This window comes from Mauremys reevesii, linkage group 9, assembly GCF_016161935.1.
Source record: "Mauremys reevesii isolate NIE-2019 linkage group 9, ASM1616193v1, whole genome shotgun sequence".
NCBI lineage: Eukaryota > Metazoa > Chordata > Testudines > Geoemydidae > Mauremys > Mauremys reevesii.
In genome coordinates this window covers 24,871,744-24,892,730 of record NC_052631.1, presented here as the reverse complement: position 1 = coordinate 24,892,730, position 20,987 = coordinate 24,871,744, and the positions used below count along the sequence as shown (strand labels likewise).

The following is a 20,987-nucleotide window of genomic DNA, read 5'->3' as shown; positions in this document are numbered from 1 at the left end:
TAAACTATTTGGCCAAAATCTGAATTTTTCAACTTCATTTATTTTCTGAAATGTAAGCAATCCATAACCAAGTTCCCCATAACTCCTTGCCAAAGTCAATAGTGATGCCCTACTACTAAATTATGGTGCATATATAGTCCTCTGTTTGTAGGATGCTTATTCTGTACATTGTAATAAAGCTTGAGATAAACAAGTTATGCTTCCTTACCATGACTTCCTGTATGAGTCAGCGAGAGGATATAGAAAAGGATGTTAGTTTATCTTTATTGCTTTTTTTTCTACCCTTTGAAAATGAACTAGAAGAAATAACTGAAAGATGAATAGTATCAAGTTTCTTTTAAAGTGCTTTGTTTATGGAAGTTCATCTTTTGTAGCCTTTGTTTCCAAAAGATACATTTCTTCCTGTGTTGAAATGCAACACAATATTTTTCTGACTAAATCTTTACTTTTTATCCACAATGCCATGACCTTCTTCAAATGGTGTAAAATAATAATATAAAGTGTAGATTTAGTGCCACATTGATGTCAATAGCAAAATTCCCTTTAACTTAAATAGGGCAGACGTGGAGGGTCTCAAAACCTGATCTAAAGTCCACTGAAATGCTTTTCTGTTGGCTTTGGTAGCCTTTGTAGCAGGCCCCTATGTCATTGACTCCAGTTGGACCAAGAGCAGGAACATAAAGAAGAAACCTGAAAATATTGTTTGGCTATTCTTCTAAATCAGAATTAGCTACTTACAATAATTTTGTCTTCTAAAGAAGGCCATTGTGTCATGGATGAAAAACTAAAAATCCAATAGCTATTCTTCTTCTGATAATACACCTGGCTTTGATTAAAATTTTATTCAGAGTTTCTTTTGTAAACAATATGACAATGCTAAAATAAAACCTTGCATTCCACTCATCAGGTGGAATTTCTTTATTGAAGTTTTGTAAATTAGTGATTGTTATTTCAATCAGGCATCAAAGACCTTAGCTAGTGAGTATTTAACTACTAAACTATTTTATTACACTGCACACGTGTGTGTGTGTGTGTGTATAAATATATAAAAGCTACATCTCCTTTTTAGTGATATTTATCTGATCTTATGATCATTATTCTCACAGGAGAGGGAACACCATTAAAAGAACTGACATGATGTTCTTTCCTAACAGAGGAAATACTTTAGAAATACATTTTAATATTTCATATCTGAGTTTCTTTCAAAAAAGAGTGAGCCAGACAATCCTAATTTTAAATTGTTTGGCCCATTTTCTCCTTAATTAGTATATTTAAATATTAAGGTAGCTCAAAAGATTCTTAATGTGTATAACACATTGCTACATTGTAGTTATTCACACAGTGGTACACTAATTTCTACATTATAATTCCTATTTAATTGTGTTTGATCACACAGATAATATTAGCCACTGTGTAAGCTAAAGATTTATGTCATGCATAGTTCCATTGTTAGCAGTGTTCAATGGCAGATGCCTTTAGGATGATCTGTTGTGTTATAATGTTTTCCATAAGGATAAAAGACTTTTTCTTGTTTAACAGCTGTGTACTTGTTCTGTAGTCCAATGAAAGAAAGTATTCAAAATCTCTGGAAAGTGAAAAATGAGACAGTAGGCAAGAAATCAAATGGAGTTAGAACATACACAATCAATAAAGGCAAAGCTAACAAAAAGAATGTAAGATTGTTTTGCAACCAAGGAAGTGATATCAGAATGTCTAGGAGTCAGAGTCCCCTAAAAACAGTACAAACCATGTGATGTTCCTTCATCCATACTAGCATAACAAGTGATCCAATAAAGGCTGAGTATGATTAAATCGCCATGGGCTGTACACAGCCCCAGTACATGGGGAGATTCACTGGTAAGGAATGTTCCCCCATAGGTTTCTATAGCTGTTACTGTAGCCTCTGTGCTGTAGTAGCTTCTACAACTGCTGCAGTAACCTGTTCCAAAATGGGATCATCAGTGTTGATTTGGCTGATAGGTCCACATGCGAGGGTGGAGAGAATTCCCATATGTGGGTATGGTGCCAAAGTTGATATTAAACCTTCAAAAAAGAAATATTAGCCTATATAGCATGGGAAGAGTTTTTAGCCCAAATCTTTCTCTGTTTTCACCAAGTATTGCTCCCTTTCTTAAAAGAGATATTGCCAAGGTTGATTAACCTGGTGCCTACTGTGACTCTATGAACTCCAATATGCTTTTGAAAACCTTCCACAAGTACTCATAGGCACAATGTACATGCCAATGCACTTTCCTCTAAATAACTCCCCTTCCTGAATTTCTACTGCAACAGGCACTTACGGAAAACTTTATCTAAGAACTGTATTTGCAATTAATTTAAAGCAGTGTGAGATAAGCAGATATCAGGAAAGACTCTGCCCTGGTCTACACTACGAGTTTAGGTTGAATTTAGCAGCATTAGGTTGATTTAACCCTGCACCCGTCCACACAACCAAGCCTGTTTCGTCAACTTAAAGGGCTCTTAAAATCAATTTCTGTACTCCTCCCCGGCGAGGGGTTTAGCGTTAAAAATCTACCTCACTAGGTTGAATTTGGGGTAGTGTAGATGCAATTTGATGGTATTGGCCTCCGGGAGGTGACCATGGAGTCCCAGAATCGCAAAAGAGCTCCAGCATGGACCGAACGAGAGGTACTGGATCTGATCACTGTATGGGGAGAAGAATCTGAGCAGGTAGGACTCCATTCCAAAAGACGAAATGCCAATATATTTGCCAAAATCTCCAAGGGCATGATGGACAGAGGCTACAACAGGGACACACAGCAGTACCGCGTGAAAGTTAAGGAGCTGAGGCAAGCCTACCAAAAAACAAAGGATGCAAATGGTCGCTCCGGGTCAGAGCCCCATACATGCCGCTTCTATGATGAGCTGCATGCAATTCCAGGGGGGGTGGCCCTACAACTACCTCACCACTGTCCGTGGACACCTGCAAGGGTGGAGTCTCATGCAACAGGGATGAGGATTTTGTGGATGAGGAAAATGAGGAGGAGGTTGAGGATAGCGCACAGCAGGCAAGCGGAGAATCCCTTCTCCCTGGCAGCCAGGAACTGTTCATCATTCTGGAGCCAGTACCCTACCAACCCTCCCAAGGCGGGCTCCCGGACCATGAAGCCAGAGAAGCCACCTCTGGTGAGTGTACCTTTGTAAATATAATATAGGGTTTAAAAGCAAATGTGTTTAATGATTAATTTGCCCTGAAGACTTGGGATGCATTCGCGGCCAGTATAGCTACTGGAAAAGTCTGTTAACATGTCTGGGGATGGAGCGGAAATCCTCCAGGGACATCTCCATGAAGCTCTCCTGGAAATACTCTAAAAGCCTTCGCAGAAGGTTTCTGGGGAGGGCAGCCTTATTTCGTCCTCCTTGGTCAGAAACTTTACCACACCAAGCCAGTAGCAAGTAGTCTGGAATTATTGCAGAACAAAACATTGCAGCAAATGGGCCCGGGCTTTGGTGGCATTCAAGCAACAGCCGGTCTTTATCTTTCTGTGTCAGCCTCAGGAGAGTGATATCATTCATGGTCACCTGGTTGAAATACGGAAAATTTGGTTAAGGGGACATTCAGAGGTGCCCGTTCCTGCTGGGCTGTTTGCCTTTGGCTGAAAAGAAATCATCCCCACTGTTAGCCATGCAGTGGGGGGAGGCCCGTTCATGCTGCGCTGTTCGCGGTTGGCTAACAGGGATCTTCCCTGATACTAGCCATGCAGTGGAGGGAGTGGGGGAGAGGCAATCATCCCAGAGAATTGGAGGGGGTTGGATTGTGCTGCACATTCACCCTAAAATCGCAGCCCCTCTTTTTAAATGGCCAACCCAATGGGCTTTGCTTGGTATGGGAAAGGAGGGCACTGCTGTTTGAAACCGTTCCCATGTGTTATGAAGGTTGAAGAAGTCAAAACCCTTTGCCTTACCATGGCTGCCTGCAAGCTGAATTCTGTTGCCCAGCTGAGTGTGTGTGATGTCTCACACTAAACCAGCAGGCACTCAATATAAGAGGCAAAATGCGACCTTGTACCAAAAGCACATGTGCTATGTAATATGAATCGTAGTCTTCCCTTTGTTCTCTAAAATGTATCTTTTTAAATACTACTCTCCCTTATTTCCTCCCACAGCTGCAAATGTTTCTATGCTCCCCCTATCATCTCCGTCCCAGAGGCTAGCACAGATTAGAAGACGAAAAAAATGCACTTGCGATGACAAGTTCTAAGAGCTCATACAGTCCTCCCGCACTGAAAGAGCTCAGCAGAATGTGTGGAGGCAAACAATGGCAGAGTCCAGGAAAGCATTAAATGAACGCGATGAGAGGTGGGAGAAGCATGCTCAGAGGAAGCAGGATGAAATATTGAGGCTAATGGGAGAGCAAAATGACATGCTCAGGCATCTGGTGGAGCTGCAGAAAGGCAGCAGGAGCACAGACCGCCACTGCAGCCCCTGTATAACCACCTGCCCTCCCAAGTTCCATAGCCTCCTCACCCAGACGCCCAAGAACGCAGTGGGGGAGGCTACGGGCACCCAGCCACTCCACCCCAGAGGATTGTCCAAGCAACAGAAAGCTGTCATTCAATAGGTTTTGAACTGTAGTGTGGACTTGTCCTTCCCTCCTCCCCTCATCCACCACCCCACCTGGTGCTTTCCTCCTCACCCACCCCTCCCAGGCTACTTTGCAAGTTTTCCCCCTATTTGTGTGATGACTTAATAAAAAGTCATGATTTGGAAACAATAATGACTTTATTGCCTCTGAAACGGGTGATCGAAGCGGGGAGGTCGTTGGCTTACAGGGAAATAGAGTCAAGCAAGGGGGCAGGTTTTCATCAAGGAGAAACAAAGAGAACTGTCAAACCGTAGCCTGGCCAGTCATGAAACTCTTCTAATCGCCCTGGTGTCTGGCTACGCGTAATCGGCCACCAGGCGATTTGCCTCAACCTCCCACCCCATCATAAATATCTCCCCCTTACTCTCACAGATATTGTGGAGTGCACAAAAAGCAGCAATAACAATGGAATATTGGTTTCGCTGAGGTCTAACCTAGTCAATAAACTGCATCTGCGTGCTTTTAAATGTCCAAATGCACATTCTACCACCATTCTGCACTTGCTCAGCCTCTAGTTGAACTGCTCCTTACTACTGTCCATGGTGCCTATGCATGGCTTCATGAGCCAGGGCATTAAGGGGTAGGCTGGGTCCCCAAGGATAACTATAGGCATTTCAACATCCCCAATGGTAATTTTCTGGTCTGGGAAGTAAGTTCCTTCCTGCAGCTGTTCAAACAGACCAGAGTTCCTGAAGATGCGAGCGTCATCTACCTTTCCTGGCCATCCCACGTTGATGTTGGTGAAACGTCCCTTGTGATGCACCAGTGCTTGCCGCACCATTGAAAAGTACCCCTTGCAGTTTACGTACTGGCTGTCAAGGTGGTCCGGTCCCAAGATAGAGCTATGCATTCTGTCTAGTGCCCTACCACAGTTAGGGAATCCCATTGCAGCAAAGCCATCCACTATGACCTGCACATTTCACAGAGTCAATACCCTTGCTATCAACAGCTCAGTGATTGCGTTGGCTACTTGGATCACAGCAGCCCCCACAGTAGATTTACCCACTCCAAATTGATTCCCAACTGACCGGTAGCTCTCTAGCGTTGCAAGCTTCCAGAGGGCTATCCCCACTTGCTTGTGAACTCTGAGGGCTGCTCTCATCTTGGTATTCTTGTGCTTCAGGGCAGGGGAAAGGAAGTCACAAAGTTCCATGAAAGTGCCCTTACACATGCGAAAGTTTCACAGCCACTGGGAATCATCCCAGACGCGCGGTCCCACCAGTCTAGTTTCCCAGGCCCAGAATCGGCATTCCACGGCAGGAACTTGCCCCATCACCACCATGATGTCCAAATTGCCAGGGCCCGTGCTTTGAGAGACGTCTGTGTCCATGTCCTCATCACTATCGTGATTGCACTGTCGTTGATTCCTTGCCTGCTTTTGCAGGTTCTGCGCATACTGCAGGATAATGCATGAGGTGTTTACAATGCTCACAACAGCAGCAGTGAGCTGAGCGGGATCCATGCTTGCCGTGGTATGGCGTCTGCAGGAGAGCAGGGAAGCAGAATTGCAGCAGAAGCGGAGGATGACAACGGATGCCATGAGAATAGATATTTATACAGAACGACGAGAGGACCTGCGAGGTGGATTCATGGCACCAGGAGAGCTGAGTTGCAGTGGAAGTGGTGGAGGACAACAGTTAGCACTGCGCACATTTCCCGAGGAAGAACACACATACCCGGGAGCACGTGACAAACAACGTGGAGAAATTCGCTATTGAGACAAGAGCAGCAGAGCAGAGTTGCAGCGGAAGTGGTGGAGGACGACGGTTAGCAGTCCTACTGCACTGTCTGCTGACAGCAGCACCCAGGACACAACAGCGGCAGTGTCGGTGAGCTAGGCTGAGCGGGCTGCACACTTGCCATAGTATGGCGTCTGCACGGAAGAAAGGTGGGAAACGATTGTCTGCCATTGCTTTCACAGAGGGAGGGGCAACTGACGAGATGTACACAAAACCACCTGCAACAATGTTTTTTTCCCCATCAGGCACTGGGAGCTTAACCCAGAATGCCAATGAGTGGCGGAGACTGCGGGAACTGTGGGATAGCTACCCACAGTGCACTGCTCCATAAGTAGATGCTAGCCAACTTAATGCACTTAGTGTGGACATATGCAATGGACTATATAAAATTGATTTCTAAAAATCGACTTCTATAAAATCGACCTAATTTCATAGTGTACACATACCCTCTGTAGCTGGAGAGGGAAGGTCAGGTGGGATTTATGGTGTATGAAAGGCTGGTAGAGTAGCGACAGGTAGGAGAAAAGATCAGACTGACACTACTGTGTTTGGGGGTTGAGAAGACAGTGGTAGGAGCAGCAGGGGCAGGATGGAGAACTGGAGGGTGTTTTGGAGGCAAGCACTGAAAGATGGCAAAAAGCTGGGCAGAGAAAACAAATTGCATTCCAGTGAATACAACTGACATTCCAGTGTCCTCTGGTGAGTCTGCCTTAACACTTCCTAATACAGCATTTCTCAGGGGGGAGGGATAGCTCAGTGGTTTGAGCATTGGCCTGCTAAATCCAGGGTTGTGAGTTCAATCCTTGAGGGGGCCACTTAGGGATCTGGGGCAAAAATTGGTCCTGCTAGTGAAGGCAGGGGGCTAGACTCAATGACCTTTCAAGGTTCCTTCCAGTTCTAGGAGATTGGTATATCTCCAATTATCACCTTACCTTTTTATTACCTTTAGTTGTCCTCTTCCAGGTGTGCCTTTAATGCTTTTCACCACTTCGCCCACCTTATCTATCAGATCTAACAGTCTATTGAGCTATCAACCCCTGCCTTCACTCTGCCAATGATGCCAGCCTCAATTTCCTGCCTGTCCATTACTCTCTCAAGCACATGATGCTTTCTCCTCTCTACACCACTGCTGCCCATTGGTTGATCTGTGGCATCAGTCCTCTCCTCTCCTCTCCTCTCTTGTGCTTGGCACTGCACTGATTTTTGAGAAATTACCTAGTTTATTCTATTCATTTTGCTTCCCAAACCTCTGAAGCTATTCATGATCATATCTAATTTTCTTTCACTAATGTCATTTGTTCCCACATGAACTACAATTAGTGGGAATTCCCCAGCATTCCTCAGGATGTCCGGTACCCGTTTTCCATCCTTCACCATGATACACAGGAAAGTATGTCATCCTGTTTCCTTTATGTGGACACGGATGCTTTGAAGCACATTGCTTACCGTGTAGTCACCAGTCAGACTTAATAAAACAAGAACTTTGGTTGGAGCAATTTGAAACTGTGTGGATGTTTCTAACGTGATCTAATGTCCTGGAGTCACAAAAGGAATTTTAGTGATACATGAATGATAGAATACTGCTCCAATATTGCTCCAGTCTCAAAAAAAAATGGATTTTGTAGTTCAATTTTGAAGTGGGAAAACAGAGTCATACATTCCTGAATTGCTTAATGCGGAGTGCAATAAAACAGTGTGATGTAAAGGCAGCCTCTTCCCCAGAAGCCCTTTCCTTTTTAACGACCTGATCCTGGCTAACGCACTGAATATATGATTGCCCTTTTATAGGAACTTTTCCCCAGCAAACTTTTCTGGGAGATGTCTCTTTAAACTTGGCGGAGGCAAGCAGCGGCAAACGTAACCATTTTGCAAATGGCCTCAGCCTGGCCCTGCTCATGGGAATGGCTTGTGCAGACTGACTGGAGCCATTGCTCTGCTCAGGGTTGGGGGCTTCCATTGCTCCTTTGTCTAGCTTCTTTGTTCAGACCCGGCTCGGTGTAGGGTGCTCTGCCCAGGTATGCAAGACCTAAAATGGCCAAATAGTTAAGCATATGAGTCATACCTGTGACTCAGAACTTGCCCGGACATGTTCTGTGCTCACCTGCAGTTTTTCCCTGCCTTCTCTCCTCCCCTGTATGAAAAGGAACCAATCAAAGTTACTGGCGGGAAACTGCCTGAGTTTGCCTTTAAAACCAGACATTTTCTGATCAGACCTTGGAGAGGTTCCTGCATTGCCACCTGGTCTGATCAGCTAGGGGTCTTTGGGGGGCCCTCTCCCCGCTCTCATTTGTTTTTGAGCGTACCCCCATTTTTAAACCCCCTCCCACGAACAACGAATTTTGCCTGGAGATCTCCTGATTATTGTAAGCGAATCGAGTCCTCTCTGTGTCCTCTGATGCTGAAACTGCTGTTCCTGTCTCTGTGCTTGCTGCTGTCCTGGGGATTGGTAAGAAAAACCTCTTGCACACTCCCCTTGTTCTAGCTGCTGGCTTTCTTTCCCCAGCAGGCAGACCCAAGTTAACTCCGTGGTCTGTGCTCTGTAACTGCTCTGCTTCTATCTCCGCAGCGCCTTTGCTGCTAGAAATAAGCCTGTGCCGCTGCTAAGCTGTGCCTCCCTGGACTCTATCCTGGGCAGCCTACTTGCAGTCGTCCCACTGCTGCAGCTACCACCTTAAACCCCGCCCTCCCTTGGAGCTGTATCCTGGGCACACACCACTCTGCCCTCTGAAACTACCCCTAGTATAAGGTGCACCCATTAGGTTAGGTTTAGCCTTTAGTCTAGATAAGTTGTAATTTCATTTTGCATAGCTGTGGTTGAGTTAGGTTTAAAAATTGTTTGCATTGTACTCTGTAAGTTAGGCTTAGAGAATTGTTGTATTGTGTTTTGTTACTTGCTAATTTGTGTAGTCTTGGTTAAGTTAGATCATAGATAAAGACCTTGCTGTGTTCTGTATAATTGTGTTTCCTCCGTTTTCCCCGTGCGCCCCCCACCGGGGCTTCCCCAGTCACTTACAGCCTGTTTGTTCTCTGCTGTTTAAACTTGCAGCCTGTCTGCTCTCTGTGTCTCCCTGAGTTTAAATCTCCCTCCGCAGCGCCTCTGCCTTTGGTCTCTGCTCCACCTCGTGCTCTCTCTCTCTCTTTTAATTCCTTCCCTCACGTGTTCACCCTGCTCCTACTGCTGCCAAACCTCAATTGTATTGCTGAAGTCTAGCATAAAACCCCATTGGTTACCCTTTTTCTCTGGTTATTTAACACATTTTACCCTTAACTGTTAGTTGGTTATATGCTGCTGTGACACACCCTTTACATAAAAATTGTTAGCTACCTGTTACATTTATACTTCAGTGTTAATTGGTTACCAACTGTATTTTACCCCACTGTATTGTACCCCACTATTGAAACCCCCTATACTATTTACTAAAAGAAACCCCTCCCCAATTGTCTACCTTAACAAACCCCATACCCCTCACTATTGAATTTTCCCTGTTTTTGCATTTTTCTTAATAAAGCTTATTTTGCACCCCACCTGTGCAGTAGTTGTCCCCCAAGATCCCCTACCTGCTGGCAGGGTCATAGGCCTGTGCCAGAGGTGTACTTGTGTGAACTGAGAAAATTCATTTAACTTCTCTTGCTGTCTCATTTTCCCAGTTTTAAAAATGGGAATAATGTGTATTTGCAACATAAAGTATATTTTGAGGCTTAAATAATGTGTGTAAAATACACCTAGATCCTTGGATGAAAACTGCATATAAGTGCAAAGTATTATTAAACAGGCATATTTTTACAACCTATTGTATTTATACTTGGTAGACTCACTGTATACAGTCACTGTGTTGTCATTTAGCAAGGTTGGCCTGTCTGTCATGCAGAAAGGCTACAAAAAATCCACACTGGAAAAGGGCATGAAATACCTGTGAAATCCAACTCTACCATTCAACAGTTCTGTATACAGCACATCATTGGTAGCAATGTAATCCACCTTGGCCTAAGTAAGAATTAAAAAGTAAGAACATTTGTGTATTGTCCTTAGCAACTAATTAGCGAGATACCTGAGCAAGTGCAGTAGTGGAGCATAGTAGAGTACTATTTTTTTACTGCCAAGATTTATATTCCCTGGAATTTCAAGAAGAATTTGAAGTAATATGGCTCTGTGGTGGCTGGGCTTGAGTTATGCACTGAAGTCCCAGATTTCTGTATTTTTAGAAAATGAGTACACTTTCCAGGAACTTGTTTGCTGTGGTTTTGCCATGCCAACTGCAGGGTGTACAGTGTAACTGTTCCAGGGTAAAATGCTCTGGCTGGCCATTTTAGCAGTCTAATCTAGTAGTTAGCCATTTTTATGTAAGCGGTGGCAAAATGTGTGGAGCTGGTTCATATCTTCAAGTCAAGTAATGTGTGCAGAACTCTTTCCATATTCAAGTGGAAAGTTAGGCCCCTGTTTTAAAACGTGTGAAAAACACGGAACATCATAAGAAGCTAAAAATTCTGCCTGTCAATTGGGACTGCTCAGAGCAGTAAGCAGTAGGAGCCCAATCCTGCACCACTGAAGTCATTGGAAGTTTTGCCATGGAATTCTATCTGAACAGGATTAGCGTCTGAGCAATAACATTTTATCTGTGCTTCATATTTGTAACTTTTCTGTTGGGGTGTCTGTGCTTGCTTAGGGTTAGTAGCTCTGTCTTTTGACATATAATGAATTACTGTGTACAGCTGTATGGAAACTTGCTCTGATGGATATAATGTAATGGGCATTTTGTTATATATTATAGTTCTCTTAATTATTTAGGCTAATTACATCCTCGGAGTTTTAATGCTTTTAGGACCAAGAACACTTCAATAATATTTATTATTTAGACAAATGATACAGAAAGACACTGACATAATTTTTATGTAAGGAAAATATTGACCCAGGCTATATAAATAGCTGGAAAAGTTAATGACATACTGGTAATATCTTTTGGAGCTTCATAAGCAAAATGTTGAAAGAGAAGGTATGTACCAGCAGTGACATGTACAATCAATATGTATAATAAGGTGCTACAGTTTTTTCAAGCTGTAGATGAATATAGGTATAATCTGGTTTGTCCAGAAGAAGTTGGTTGTTGTTATTATTGACTTGTATTACATTAGTGTCTAGACTCCAGAGGCCCAAATTGAGAACAGGGCCCCATTGTATTAGAAGTTGTATATACACATAGTGACAGATAGTTCATAACCTGCAGAGTTTATACTCCAAACTGATTAGGCAGACAGTGGGTGTCCGAGGAACCAGAAAGGTGAAGTGATTTTCACAAAGTGACATAGCAGGTCAGAGCTGGGAATACAACCCAAGCCCTCTCTTTCACCAGTGCTTTATTCACTAGAATATGCAGCCTTTCTTGGGCTATTTGAATTAGCCAAGCATGTTATTGAACAACTACAACTAGACAAATGAGGGGGCAAATTTCCCACTCAGTTTCCACCAAGCAAACCCACAGAACTCCATGAAGATGCACAGGCCAGAATATGGTCTTTTATGGCTCACATCTGCAAGTAGTTTACTGTGAAGAGGGCCAAAAGATTACTTGCATCCTAACAGGGCATAGAACTTTTTCTGTAAGCACATTACCCTGTACAGAAGAAAAATCAAACAAAGAGAAATAATGCCTGGGCTTACCTGGATGCCCAGGCACACACAGATTAGCATCCTTTCTTTAAAAGAAAGAGGTATGCTAGAGAAATTATTTCTGCTGCACTGGCATCAGAGAGTACTCTGGACCATGGAACAAGAGCCTGGAATAAATCTCTAAGTTACATAAAAAAATTCAAGACTTAAAAATAATATTAATACACAGTGAGTGGAAGGGCAGAACCAACACGTTGTAGCCTATGTTAAGTAGAAATTAGGCTTTGGTCAAAGTGTAGAGGAGTATGGGAAATTGAGGTCGCTATTGTGAGAAAGTTAGAGATAAGCTGGAGACAGTAAGATTGGAAAACTGAAGTTAGTAAGACATGACCATAGGTTATTTTGTGGCTGTTTTGGTTATAATTGGTTTTAGCAGGATTTTTTATGTGTTTTTAAGAATTGTGAATGTTTTATTAAAATGCTATCTATATTGGCCTCTAAACACTAATGTAATACAAGTCAATAATAATAACCAACTTCCTCTGGACAAACCAGATAAGGAGGTGGCAGAAATGTGAATATGGTAATGGTAGGTTTAATGTTAATTAGCATTATAATGGATTACAAAAGGAGTAGTTTTGTAAATTTGGGGAGAGCTCTAATTAACATTAAAAGGGTACCATTATATTCCAGGATTACACTCTGTTGTCAGTAGACTGATAACCCACTATACACCATTTCAAGTATAAATATAACTGTAGTATTGTGTAAATGGTAATTGCATGCCTCTTTGCTTGACTAGTCATTTTTCTTTAGACTGAAGTTTGGTTGTATCATTCAAAGTATCACCTAGTGGTCCTCTACTAAACAATTTTTTTCATGTAACTGACCTACAGGCATGAACCTAAAAACTAAGTTGGATTTATGCACTTTAATATTCATTGGGAATATTTCAACATAAATATTACAAAATATTACAATTTATGGCCATTTATTGAAAATAAATATTTTTACAAATAGGTTTGGGAGGCGATTTAGCTAAGTGCAGTAAATAGTCCAAGACATTCCAGGTGCACACGCAGTATCCAGAGGTGATGTTAAAGTGGAGTTCTACTCTGTCATTCCAGCAGTCACTTTTCACAGTGATATTCTGGGTTTATTGTGTCTCAGTGACTTCCAGATCAACTGCTCTCAGTTGAGAAGTAAAAAGAAGTGGGGGCTTTCTAACTGGCAGGCAATGGGATCTGAAAGACAAACGGTGCTGTTTTGTTCATCTGTACATTATCACTGGTAATAAGGATTCTTTAAGCAAAATTTTGTCTTCAGTTCCACCTGCACAAAGGTAGAATTCAGGGCAGAATTTGGTCTTGCACTGAAATTTACCTATTAACAATTTTGTTGATGATTCCTGAGCAAAAAAACAATTCCAGCTCCCTCACTCAAAAATTAGTGAAAGTTTTTAATCACAGAAGCCAGTAGATCTAACTCTGAGTACATATTGGGAGAAGATCTGTTGACTAAGAAGGTACACTTTGACTTTTAGGGTCACTTTTCAGTATCTCACTACATTTTAGGTTTTGTAACTTTGACTAACAGCAGCATTCCACTGAAGGCAAACCCTGCTCTTGCTTTTCTGTGACATGTTGTGATGGAAGCGGAGTGAAACCATCAATGCCTGGTTGGCTCCAGAGCCTTCCTGTCATTACAAGGTAAGAAGACTGAAAGGAGCTGGAAATATAATATGAGGTGTGTCACACTTATTTCTGAGCCAAAGACACTCTTCCATTCTGCTCCTTGATATGTGTACGTGCATAGGGAGGCTGGAGCCTGATCACACCTCAAAGCCATCAGACCATGCCATCTTGGGGATGTAGAACAGCGGCACGTGTGTTAGTCATGCCCTCAGATTAGTGTGGAAGGGCCTGTTCTAAAGTCCATTGAAGTCAATTGAAAGACTCCTAGTGACTTCATTCGGCTTAGGACCAAGCCCTAGGGAGCAACACTGGATATAGATTCTGCTCTATAGGTGTGCATGGAAAGGGCTGGCTCCTTGTCCCCCTCCTCTCTATTCCTCCTTTGCAACATGAGCATTATTTTGCCCCTAGTCATTCCTTCTTGGGCATGTTCACTTTTTCATCTCTAGACTGAATATGCTCATGTGTATCATTTAGGGTTGCCAACCTTCCAGGATTGTCCGGGAGTCTCCAGGAATTAAGGATTGTCATGTGATGAAACGTTCAGGAATCTGTCCAACCAAAATTGGCAAACATAGTATCATTGTATACTTTGGATATCCAAAGTCAACATAAGTGCGTTGTGTGTGTGGAAGGAATGTCTTGGAGCCTCAGCTGCCCATTGGATATGTGTCAAGTAGAAATGATTGATTGGTAAATGAATCTCATATGATTTTTAATAAATATTGATGTTTAATTACAGTGCAAACTAGCTATACACACTACTGCACCATCAATAGCCCCCTATAAACATACAGTAACAGTCCCATTAAAACCAAAGATATTCATCTGGACTAATTACCACATGCTTTAAATTCAATCATTGCTATATAGCCTATCTTTTTGTTACACATAGAAATGTATCTGTAGGTGTTGGACCAAGTAAGTGGAATAATTATTGCAGAAGGGTACATCTCGTGCTTACATACCTTTCCAGCTTAGGACACAAATTGGTTTCTACTCAAGGCCACTTCATATTTGCTGAATCTGAAGATCACGCTATTTAGTTAGGAATACAGTACTTTTAACAGAGCTCCTCTTTGGTAGGCTTATATTTCATTATTGGATACCCACTGCCAACTCACTCAAAATAAGATAAATAGCCCAACAGCACACTTTTTTGTATGTGGCACACAGGTGTTTGATACTGTATATGCCAAGCTAGCCAACAGCAAACAAATCTGTACAGCTGTTGTACAGAAAGAAAGGAGGGTAGTTCACTGACCCTTTTGTACAGCGGGACTGGCAGCTCAGTGATACCCCTCTCACATCTATGTCTGTCTGGAGCAACTCCACTGAAGTCAGTGAAGCTACAGAGGTGTACAACCAGTGTCAATGAGAGCAGAATCACTCTCTCTCCTCACAGGGGGAGTATCACAGGTTTCAGCAGTCTGACTCATTGGCTGTAGTGCAGCTGATACAGAAAGTATCAAGTAAAGAGACTCACAGGGGTCATTCCATCATTTGGTTATTTGGTTATTTTAGGCAATTTAGCAGCTTGAGTTGTACTCTTGGATGTTCTTAAATACAGTCCTTCAGTTTTGGGGTAAAGGCACCCAGTTTTCTTATAGGAGTTAGTTTGGTGGCATATTTACTTACAGCCATGATTAATATGCTGTAATGTTTAACTGAGTGTTTGCAAGCGCTAACAAAGTACCTACTTACCCTTCAAAGGGTGAAAAACAAACTTTCACCCTTGACTAGTATATAATTTTCTGTAAGTACAAACAGCAAAACAAAAACAAACATAAAATAACCATCCTTAATGTCAAGAAGACAAAGCAGGAATATATTTTATAAGTAAAAGACCAATTTTTTCCATTTAAACTTAATTTTAGTACAAAGGGGTTGCCTTAAGTATTTTGGGTCCCAGAAGTTTTTAAAAAATCTATGTAGAGTATATTACACTTGAAAATAAAATGAAACAAAAATGAATCATATAAGCACACAAATACCTCCTTTTGTTTTCTTGCTTGGATTTTTTTATGTATTTAAATTCTTTCCTCTCATTCTAACTCTGAACTGGTTTATCATTTTCAGTTATAATGCTTATAACTAGAATGCTTGATGTGGCATTCTCCTCTTTCTGGCACTGTTTCAGAAAAACGCTAAAGCATGTGCTCAGGTGCAAGTCCTAGATGTTTAAGGCCATTAGAACAATTGAGTCTGACCTCTGCATAATACATGGATGCCGTCCTGAATCAGGGCCTCTGCGAGATGCAAAATGAGCATCCAACCCTGTATTCTTAGTCAACCCTCTGAAAGGGAATTTGGCAATTGCAAAGAATATGGAATCAGGTCTAGAAAGTAACATTTTTTTTTCTAGATTCCAAGTGTAGTACAATATTTCCAACCTACACATGTAAATTGAGAGAGGTCAGCTATCCAGTGATAATTTTAAATTGTTGGGATTAATCAAAGGGATTAAATTAATGTGGAGCCACTATATTTCCTTTGTGGTATCCAGGGAGCCTTTGGCTATTGTAGGACATCAATATTCTGTATAAATGTTATTCTTAATTGTATGTTGCGTTGTTGCCATATGGTCTGTATCTGGCACTTAGCTCTAGCAGCCAGCCTATTTCTTATTGTCCTCATTGTAAGCAGCAGCAGGAAGTAGATGGCATGACCTAAACCAGCTGCTCTCTAAGATGTTAACTCCCTCAGTATTTAACTATGGTGCTTTCCATAGGAAAGTGTGTAATTACTTTAAGGGCTTGGGTTCAAACCTTATGTCATATTTCTCTATTTAATAGTTAATGTGCTTATGTAAGATATGAATGCAGAGATACCGACAGGATTTTTAGAGTTCCCTTGTCTGAGTTCATCTTGGGGTGTAGATAATGGCTTCATATTCTCTGGAGCAACATTTGGATGAGAGATCTGTCATCAGCTGAAATTAACCTGCACATGTCTCAGATGAAGACTAAGAGCATGTAAATAAGCCAGCTGGAAAGCATTTGCTGTTTCTTTATTTCCTCTAGCACCGAAAATCCTCATAATGTGCATCTGTGTAAGTCTCATAATGATCACAGTAATGTGTGGTTTGTATGGCATTAGGGCATACTAAGCCATTTAGACAGCTCTGATGTGTCAATAATCAGTACTATGAATTAAAGCTGAGAAGCTGCTCCTTCTCAGAAAACAGGGCAGTCTTGTCCGTTACATTATGATTTACTTAGCTTGATGAAAGATAAATCAAAGCAGGAGAAAAGCTTCTGCGAATGAAATGTACCCTCTTGCACAAAGCTGGTGTGGGGAAGTACTTGAGAGTTTGTTAGGGATGGAGTTCACTTTCCAGCTTGTCAATAGCTCTGCAGTCCATCCCAGGCTGCTCCGCTTGATACAGGGATGGATGGAATAGGAACCACAATATTTGGTGCACATCTTCACACATACAAATGCACCATAGGTGTGATTACTGTATCCTTGTTCTCATAGACACTTTCTATTCTCCTCTACCCTCACACACATTGTAAATTAAGGAGATACACGATAATGTACATAGAGGTGCATTCTTTAGACACTGGTCACTTGAACAATAACTCTCGTAGCGTTCTGAGTCTGCAAGTCTGAAGGAAATATATTGTAATATGGCTTTGCTGACAGAGGAACACTGCCCCCCTCCCTGTTCAGCTCCAGATGTCAGCCCTATATTTGGTGCTCCTGTTACACCAGACAATCTTTACTTACAACTTTATCTCTGAAGACCCCCATTCATGTGCAAGACATCTGCTCAGCTGTCAACCAAGTTGGAGCTGTAACTCTGGGCTGACGTGAGTAAACTTTTTGTTTTCTTCAGAAGGTTCATGGAACTGAGTGAGTCTTTAATCACTGATGACAAAAAGATGACAAAAATCATTCCCATTTTTAATAGTTATAAATCATAACCTGCCTACACAAATGAGGGGAAAGGCAAAGGCATAGCTGGCGCTGAACAGCTGCAACTTGAGGAATGGATCTGCACCTTCATTAACTGAATGAACAGTAAATGAGTTAAACATCGAGGGCATTATTCATTTTTGCATGCAAAGCTTTGGAAATCCATCTTGCTGTGTAATGATATGGGGAAAATAAATGGAGCAAAAAATGCTCATTTACTGAAATGTACCATAAGTTGTAGTTAAAACTACATTTAGCCCCAACTAAAAATCAAAATAGCACAACGCAATGTCTGTGTAATCATCAAGAATGGGGGCGGGGATCATTTGGATGCATCAAAAGAAATTGCTCATACAGCAGGCCCTTCATTTTGGTTTGGTTTATGGGAATGTGTTTAAAAGTGTCAATAAAAGGACACACACTGCTATGACTGATGAAAAGCAGGTCTACATAGTTTGGAGTAAGAGTCCAGCCTAACCAACGAAAGAGGCTCAGCAGCTGATGTAATTTATAATAAATTACCAAATGATTGAAGCAAAATGATTACCATGAATCAAGCCAAAGTAACAAAGTATGGGTACTGCTAGGCCATTGGAGGTTAAAGTAAATACAATGTTGCTGTTGTCATTTGAATTAGAGCTGAGCGAACCTCAAAAGGTTCAGGGGTTTGGCTTGGTTAGGTAAACTTCCACAATTTTTTGTCATAATCAGAAGCGCATGCAAACCTTTAAAGCCACCTTCCTTTCTTTCCTGCCCTTCCAACAGACCCATCTCCTTTTACATTATCTCCTCTGTATCCCCTGTCTGTGTGGAAATCTTCACATGTCCAGTTGGTCTGGGAATCCCTCTCCTGTAGTCTAACTACCATTGCATTCAGACTCCCCTCATTGTGAGAGTGCCCAGCATCACAGACTGCCTGCTACATCACACCATGTAAGATTGGAATGCAGTGATGTCACAGAAAGCAAGCTTCCAATCCTTGTGACTGGTTCCCCCAAAGGATGGGAGAATGTGAGGGAAGGTAACATGGGATTAATTTGGAGCAGTGGAGAAAAAGTATGATCATGTTTGGGATCAGGGAGAGGTTGGGAGATTATGCTTAACCTGAATTTAAAAAACAAACAAACAAAAAAAACCTTGTTTGTTAAAGGATCTGTTCTCTCTTCCACTTCACTTCAGTGTGGCTAAATCCAGGACAGTCTTTCCTCTAGGCTCCATGTTAGAATCACTGGTGTCTACTGTACCTCAACGGAATGACTGGAATTAAAACTATAGCCTGTTGTAGCTGAAATAGTGGCGTTTATAGTACTTTGGATCAGGGCATTAAAATGTCTTAGGTGAACAGAAGAGAATTAATTTTACCAAAATTGATACTATTTTAACATTTTTTAAATCAATGTGTAGTCCTGCTTAAAACTCAATGGCATGATATGGCCCATGAAATAGATTTTCAGTTGCCTTGTGTCCTGTCTTCTTTTGTAGTATCACTTGAGGAACAACTAGTCACTCTCGAGTGATCAATTGGCAGCGTTTTCTCAGAGGAAAAAACATCATGACAGAAACAGTTTCTCTAGTTTAATTGTAACACAAATATTGCATGATCTATGCTAACTTGATCCTCTTAGTAGTATGCCAGTAAAGTATCTGCTCATCGCTTTTTCAAAAAAATGTTGTACTTGAGGAGCAATGGTATCATATTACACTGCTCATCAAGTACAATCAATGGAGAAATATTTTGAGTTGAAGCCTTTATTGCTACAATATGCTTTTTGAGATCAGACCAATACAGCACACACAATTCCAAATGAAGGTGAACCTCTGATTTATATAATGGCATTAGAATATTTTCAGTACTATTCTCCATCTGAATCCTATTATACCCTTTGCTTCTTTTGACCACAGTTTCCCATTGTGTAGCAGTCCTAATGAGCTGCTTCCAATGATGCCCATTACTTTTTTTTCTGAATTGTTACAGTTCATTTAGAACTCAGAAAGGTATCTGAGTAGTTCATATTGCTCCCTCCAATGTACATTATCTTTCATTTATCAACACTGGTTTTCTTCTGCTGTTGTGCTGCATGTTCACCTCGCTTGATTAGGCCCTGTCTTGACTAACCTAAATAATTTCTGCCTTCTGCAACTTTTATTAATTTACTGCTCAGCCCCTTTACCAGATCATTAGTAAAATTATTAAATAACATTGGTCTTACTACTGAACATCTGGACACTCCACCGTTAACCTTTTGTCATGATGAAAATTGGCCATTTATTCCTACTCTTTGTTTCCCACCTTGTAGGCCCTGGACCCTTCTCAATGGGAATCTTTCCATTAACGTTATTGGGTTCAGCTAGTTTCTGATCCATGATAGTACATTGCTTCCCACCTGTAATTATTCAGTGTGCTCTGTAGACTCTTGTAAGTGATTTTGTCAAAGTCTTTTGAAAGTCCAAATAAATTAGGGCAATCAGTTGTCCTTTAACTACTAACTAAATGACTCAGAGAATTCCAGTAAATGGGTGAGGCACAATTTTCCTTAGCAGAAGGTGTTAGTCTCTCTCATTTGCTCACCAAGGTGTTTTATCGTTATATTTTTAAGTATCATTACAACCAGTTTCCCAGGCACGGAGGTAAGGCTGATTTGTCTGGAATTCACAGGATCACAATATTTTTAAAAAAAAAAAAAAGGCATAATGTGTGCTACCCTCCAATCCTCTATGACAGTAGCAGAGGTTCATGAGAGACTTCCTATTTTTGTTAAACTTCGACTACTCCAATCCCAAATGCCTTCAGAATTACTGGGTGTATAGCATCTGGGCCTGGTGTCCTGTTGCACCTTAATTTATCTGTTTGTTACAGCTCCTCTTTTATACCTCAGTCTCTGATAGTACTATCTTTTTATTACCAGAAAATAGAAGAACCCATAAACAGATTTGAGAGTTGGACTATACTATACTAGCTTTTAATCAGATTGTTCCCAGGGTTCACAAAGGAATGGGGCACATAACATACCCATCCATCTTGGCCTCTCCTTGCCCCACAGGTGGACTCCTTGCCTTATTGTGGGTCTGAGCTATTGGTGGGAAGTGGCTGATCTGGCTCAGATTTAGGACTGTTAAATTTTTCTTATATGCTTATCACTCTATTGATTATGAGCAATTCAGCACACACATCATCATTTAGAGAAAAAAGCTCAATAAGTATAGATAAAATGTGAATGGATACAAAATCAATACGTTCCCTGGGCTGCTGATTCCAGATAATAAAATCTGTATACCAGCTCCTTTGTCATCTGCATCTCTGTCAATCTGTGATGAATGAGCTATGTAACTGTTTTCACAATCACTAGAATTTTTCCACATAGATGCCCTCTGGAGCTTCACATCATTGCACAAACTGCACATCATACGGTCTTAATAACATG

At 41.5% G+C, this 20,987-nt stretch overlaps 1 long non-coding RNA gene across 5 annotated transcripts in view; it reads right to left on the bottom strand.

Moving 5' to 3' along the window:
* Positions 1-18,482, bottom strand: part of LOC120372391 — a 138,904-nt gene extending 120,422 nt beyond the window's left edge. For 4 of the 5 annotated variants that reach the window (XR_005584937.1, XR_005584936.1, XR_005584938.1 and 1 more), the window contains exons 1-2: positions 18,291-18,482; positions 17,377-17,517 (exon numbers count right to left, since the gene is read on the bottom strand). This is a non-coding gene — a long non-coding RNA (uncharacterized LOC120372391). Of the gene's footprint in view, positions 1-12,970; positions 13,195-17,376; positions 17,518-18,290 lie in introns of those variants that run through there. The other variant, XR_005584935.1, reaches the window with a different exon arrangement.
* Between the last annotated feature and the right edge of the window lie 2,505 nt (positions 18,483-20,987).